Source organism: Sapajus apella, unplaced genomic scaffold, assembly GCF_009761245.1.
Source record: "Sapajus apella isolate SASKATOON/1434 unplaced genomic scaffold, GSC_monkey_1.0 scaffold174, whole genome shotgun sequence".
Lineage (NCBI taxonomy): Eukaryota > Metazoa > Chordata > Mammalia > Primates > Cebidae > Sapajus > Sapajus apella.
In genome coordinates, this window is record NW_022437114.1 from 581,713 (window position 1) to 587,935 (window position 6,223).

Below are 6,223 nucleotides of genomic sequence, written 5' to 3' on the forward strand. Positions count from 1 at the left end.
CCAGGCAGCCCCTCCCGTCCCAAAACATCACTCTATGAAGCCTTTGCTCAGCCCCAGCTCCCACAGCACCCTACACACGAGGATGCTCACCCCACTGCGATGGGCACTGTCACCCTGCAGACTGAGAGCTCCTCAAGGCCAGGTCTCCCAGACAAGGTCCCCTCAGCAGGGGTGCATGCACCCCACCCTGCCTGCATCTCACAAGGTGCATGGGTGCGTTTGGAAAACACTGGGCGCAGCAACATGAGCCATGGGTCTCCACGACAGGACGTCCCACAGCCTTCAGTGTGTGTAGGTCCCCAGACAAACGCTGAGTTTTACAGTGTGTCCCCACAGACTGCTCTGTTTTGAGATATCTGCTAATAAGTCTCACTGCTTGTGTTCCACGGGAGCAATCTGAGGAAGCCTGTTCCCCCTGGGTAGGGCGGGGAGGCATCTGTCCTACACTAGATGAGCTCCGGGCAGCCTTTAAGAAACCCCATCCCTGGGCCTGGGCCTCTCCCCTGGCCTCCATCCCCACTGTCCCTGGATTGGGCAGGAAGCAACCTTTCAAGCCACCCTCCACTTGGGTCCTGTGTGCCCAACACCCACCTGGGTTTGAGTCTGGAGTGTCAGGGGTGGGTGCCCAGTCCCATTTCCCCACTGGCTTGCTGGGCAACCCTGGGCAAGTCCCTTCCTGTTTCTGGCCTCAGTTAACACAAAAAGGGACTTAGTAGGTTCTCCACGGCACCTTCCAGCTCTGACATCTCAGGAGGAGCCAGGGCCCCTCGCTGGGCTAAGGGAAGGGGAGTTTGGCCTCTGGGATAAACCAGGAGACACCGAGGGCTGCAAGGCATCATCTCAGAAAATGGTCAGAAGCTGCAGACTCTGATCTCCCAGGACTTCTGTGACTTCCCCACACAGCCACTTCTGTTAGGAGAGCTACCTACTCACCCCATCTGCGTGGTTAGCGCTTGCAACAAGGGAGTCCCGATGAGCCTTGGGAGAGGGCAGAAAGTGGGAGGGCCTCTGTGGGTGTGAGGGTGGGGACTTCCTCTGTGACAATGTGGTGGGAACCCTCTCTGCCCCTCAGGGTGCTGGTCTGGAATGGGGTGGGAGTGGGCTCTGGGCGAGTGGTTACCTACCTCATGGTGCCGCCCTCGGAGGTCCAGGACATCCCTCTTGGTGACAGACCAGTGGAAGGTCAGGCCTGGCACGGCATTGCCAAAGGAGAAAGGGTTCTGGTGGTTGGTGATGCCGGTGACATAGACAGGCATCTAGGAGGAGAAGTCAGGCCTGGTGACTAGTGGGTCCCAGCACTGGGAATGTCCCCAGATGCTCTGCTGCCTCCTTCAAGCAGTGAAGATGTACCCAATTCTTCCCCAACCAGAGAAGGGCACGACACAGGTTCAGGAGTTTGGATGAAATACCAAATGAGCAAACCAGAGGCGGGACTGTTTTCCCCACGCAGCTCTCCCCTGTATTAGGCTGTGCCTCCGCATGGCCGAGACTCATCCCTGGAGCTCTAGGAGGCTGGGGGTTCCCCAGCAGCACAGCTCGTGCTGCCCCACGCTGCTGGTTCCTCCGGGACCCTCTCTCCTAATTGAGCCGGTGTCCCTGCTCACAAGGCACACGTGGTGGGGTCCCCGGCTCCTTCAGTCTCTATTTGCTGAGAGTCTGCTGAGGGCACAGGTGGAACCAAGACAGCAAAAGGCCACAGCAGGTGCTGCACCGGGCTGCCCAGTCCACTCCCACTCCCGCCACTTCCTAGCTGTGTGGCCCTGGGCACAGGCCTTAAGCTTTCTGTGTGTTCAATTGCTCATCTACGACATGAAGATGGTTCTGACACCAGCCTCCCAGGGCTGCTATGAACACCAAATGGATGAATGTCCAAGACAGCACAGAGTGGACTAAGTGCCATGGTCACTGTGCTCCTGTTAGGCGCCTGGTGCTATTCGAGATCTGGGAAGGTGACAGGCCAGCAGGAAGCAGGCCTTCATCAGGGCTTCTCCCTGGGCAGGGGTGGGCGGGAAGCTGGCACTGCTCCCCTAAATACCTCAGCCAGGCAGATGGAGGAGGTGGGGAAACACCCTAGCTCGAGTACAGGGTTCCAGCAGTGGCTTTTTGGGAACCAGGATTCAGAGCCCAGGAAGCCCCTTACCTGGGTGCCTATACTTGTCCACGTGATGGGGGTGCAGATCTTCATGGCCTGTAGCAGCAGCACCTCCACCTGCACAAGGTCCTGGGGAAAGAGCGTGGCACTCGGGTGTGGGGCGCAGGGATGCTGTGCTGGTGGGGCATGTTTCAGGAAGGGCCCCCTCGAGGGAAGGAGGCTGTGGTTCAGAGTCCATGGTGATGAGGCCCCTCAGGATACCCAGCACCGTGCTCCTCTGCCCAGGGAGGCTGGGCTTTGTGGGCAGCTCGCCCCTCATGGGCCGGCCACTGCCTCTCCCACAGCTCCAAGGGTCCCAGCCCAGTCCCCCGAGGCTGCCGCCCTGTCTGATCAAGCTGCTCCAGGACAGCACTGCAGACGTGGGGCCAGGGACTGGTGCCTGCTCTTCCATAGGCCCAGCTACCCTCAAGGGACAGGTCTTCAGATCTCCCAACCTCAAATCCAGACTGCCTGTGTCTGACTGAGCAGGGTACAGGGACAAATGCCAGAGCCCAATAGAGTCTGATTAGAGCAGACCTTATAACCTCTTTCATTTTCAACTCCATACTCCTATTAATCTGGCCAAAGAGTAACTAACTCTCCTGGCTTCTTCCTAGTGCTGCTGACTCATGCTGAACTGAGGCTGCCCTTAGGCCCTTTAGCATGTGCTCATGCTGAGCCCACCTTCTGTGCCTTGTGACTTGGGCTAATGCCTGGCACATAGTAGGTGCTTGATAAGCACTCATACCCTCCTTTCACTCATCCTTCTGCTTAGTCTCCTGCTAGTCCTGGCCCAGCCCACGGCCTTAGGATGCTGATTGTGTGATGAAGATGTCTTTCAGATGCGGCTGGTGGTACAGCCCCTCCACCTGCCAAGACAATCAGGGCCTTTTCCCAGCACCTTCCTCAACCCACCAGATGAGGGACCAAGTGAGGGAGGGTGCCTAGCAAGGTCAGACCACAAAGATGAGGAATACGCAGGGCCCTGTGCCCCCCTGGAAAAATGTCTAGCCAGCTGCCCTTTCAGCTGACCGGACATTATATGATTCCATTTGCATACGATATTCAAAACAGCCAAATCTATACAGACACAAAGTAGATCAGTGGTGGTTCAAACCTGGGTCAAGGTGTGTGTGTGTGTGTGTGTGTGTGTGTGTGTGTGTGTATGGTTGTGTGTGCACGCACACACACACACAAAATAATAAAGAGGTGGCTGGACACAGTGGCTCCCACCTGTAATCCCAGCACTTTGGGAGGCCGAAGTAGGTGGATCATCTGAGGTCAAGAGTTCAGCCTGACCAATACGGAGAAACCCCATATCTGCTAAAAATACAAAAATTAGCCAGATGTGGTGGCATGTGCCTGTAGTCCTATGTACTTGGGAGGCTGAGACAGGAGAATTGCTTGAACCTGGGAGGCGGAGGTTGCAGTGAGCTGAGATCATGCTATTACACTGTAACCTGGGCAAAAAGAATGAAATTCCATCTCAAGATAAATAAATAAATAAATAAATAAAAACAACAGGGAGGTGACAGCTGGAGTGAATGGGTTTCTTTGTGAGGTAACGGATAACACTATACAAGTGACTTGGTGCCCAACTCTGTGAATGAACTAAAAAGCCCTGAACTGTATGCTTCAGGTGTGTGAATTGTATGGCGTGTGAATAACCTCGATACAGCTGTGATTAAAACAACAGAAATCAGCTAGAGGTGCACAGTGACTGCCCTTGGACCTGGCCTGTGCGCTCCAGTTTGCCGCAGTCCCCACCACCCCGTTACTCCCGACACCGCCCCTCGGAGCCAGGTCTATTTAGCACAGCACTTCCAGCTGTGTTCCTCACACCCTGCTGCTTCCCCTTAGACTTTACACCTGTGCGGGCCCAGAGCAAGTTAATTTGGTGACAGTCTATGTGAAGACAGTCAGTAGGTGCAAAAAGCCAGAGAAAGGCCCCTGGCTGTGTTTCTGAAAGGAGACTCTGGGACGTGGTCACTGCAAAGGTGAACTCCGACTCTGGTCTTTCCTGAAGCCAGGAAGTTGTTTCCTGCTGCTGCGAGCTTGCGAGGGCTACCTCCATGAACCAGGCAAAGCTGAAAGCAAACCTGGGCATCAGGATGGCAGAGACTCACCATCAGCGCTCTTCTAGCCTGTCCACAGGGCTGCACCGCCTGAGTCCCCAACACACGCCAAGCGCCGAATCAACCCAGGCCTCACTGGGTCCGGGGAAAGTCTCTGAAGCTGGCCTGACTGCAGCACTCCTCAATCACGCGGAACCTCCCGTTTTAGTGGAGGAAAGCAGGTCTTGGGCTCAGAGCCGCTCAAAGGCCACAGAACAGCTGTGATTTAATGACATGCTGGGGTGGGTGTCATCACTAGGTCATTTTCATTATTGTATCAGCCCCAGGTGCTTTGGATTGCCATGGGGTAATGACTTAGGGAGGGTTTCTTACACTTTCAGTCTTAAGAGTTCCCTTCTAAAGTAAGTTCCGTATTTGTGATTGCATTATAACCCATCATGCAGATATGCAGACATGTCTGATAGTGTTTGTTTTTATTCCTGTCATTCTATGATTTCCTATATTTTTGAAAGAACAAAAATGTTTCAACCATCCAAACACTATTTAGAGAGAATGTCTAAAGTACAAATGACGGCATAAAAATAATCAGCCGGCCTCCATAACAACATGGAGAAACAGAAAAGGTGAGAATAAGATAACGGAAAACAGCAGCACACTAAATTCTTCCATGCCACGAGCACAGTTAGGTCAACACTTGCAAGAATAGGGAGAGGGTCAAGAAATCAACCTGGGGAAACAGAAAGGTGCAGCCTCTTTTCAAAGCCACCTTCTTTAAGGTCGTTAGAGTGCTGCTTATGTAACACCACTTTAATCTTAACGGAAAGATTGAAGGGAAGCCATTAGGTGACAGTGTGGGTAGTTTGTGGACATAGAATGAAAATCACAAATGACGTAGCCTGGGCGCAGAGGGTCACGCCCGTAATTCCAACAGTTTGGGAGACCAAGGATGGCGGATCTCTTGAGCCCAGGAGTTTGAGACCAGCCTGGGCAACATGGCGAGACCCTGTTTCTACAAAAAATTAGCCAAGCGTGGGAGCATGCACCTATAGTCCCATCTACCCGAGAGGCTGAGGTGGGAGAATCTCGTAAGCCCAGGGGGTCGAGGTTGCAGTGAGCTATGATCCTGCCACTGCACTCTAGCCCAGACAATAGAGTGAGGCCCTGTCTCAAAAAAAAAAAAAAAAAAAAAAAAAAAAAAAATCACAAAGGTAGCATGGAAATGACTAAAGTAGCAGAAAGAGTCAGAGACTCCAAAGGCATTGCTAGTTACAGCTGATGAGATTAAGTGACAGCTTTTAAAAACAACCAATCTACTAATCACAGAATGGCCCAGATGAGGAATGAAAACCACCCCGGGGGACCAATGGCCCATGCTCACCATGGTGACGGCCCTGGCCTCCTGGTAGGCCACCTTGATGTCATCTGTGGCACTGCTGTTGAGAAAGAAGTAACCTGAGTGTTTCCTGACGTGGAGCTCCACCTGCAGGAGGAAGATTTAGGGAGGGTCAGGCTGCATCTTGGAAGGTGGGACGACCCTGGTGGGTCTTGCCCAGGCAGGAGGTGGCAGGACAAGGGCTGTATCTGGATGCCAAGGTGTTTGTAGGTCACTTCTTCCGGGCATGAGGTCCTCCACCAGGTCTCCACCAGGATGAGCTCTGTAGAGGCACCAGAGGGTTGCGCTGAAGGACAAGGGCAAGGCCATCAGATGTAGGAGGCCTTGGGACACCCACGGACCCACCCCAGGCCATCCTCAGGCCGCCCCTAAGACAAGCAGGCCCAGAAGCCCCAGGGCCTGCCCTTGCTCCCAGACACAAGCCCCGAGAAGCCCCTGGTGCTCCTGAGCCCAGTGGAATCGCCACAGCCTCTTTGAGGCCTCCCATTAGCCCCACAAGGTGGAGTGAGTTGCCGGCTCCTCCACTCCGGACCCAGGAGGGGGCTGGCAGCAGTCCTACTTAGATGCCTCCTCACCCTACCAGGCCCCAGCGGAGATGACTCACATACACGCCTTGCCCTTCAG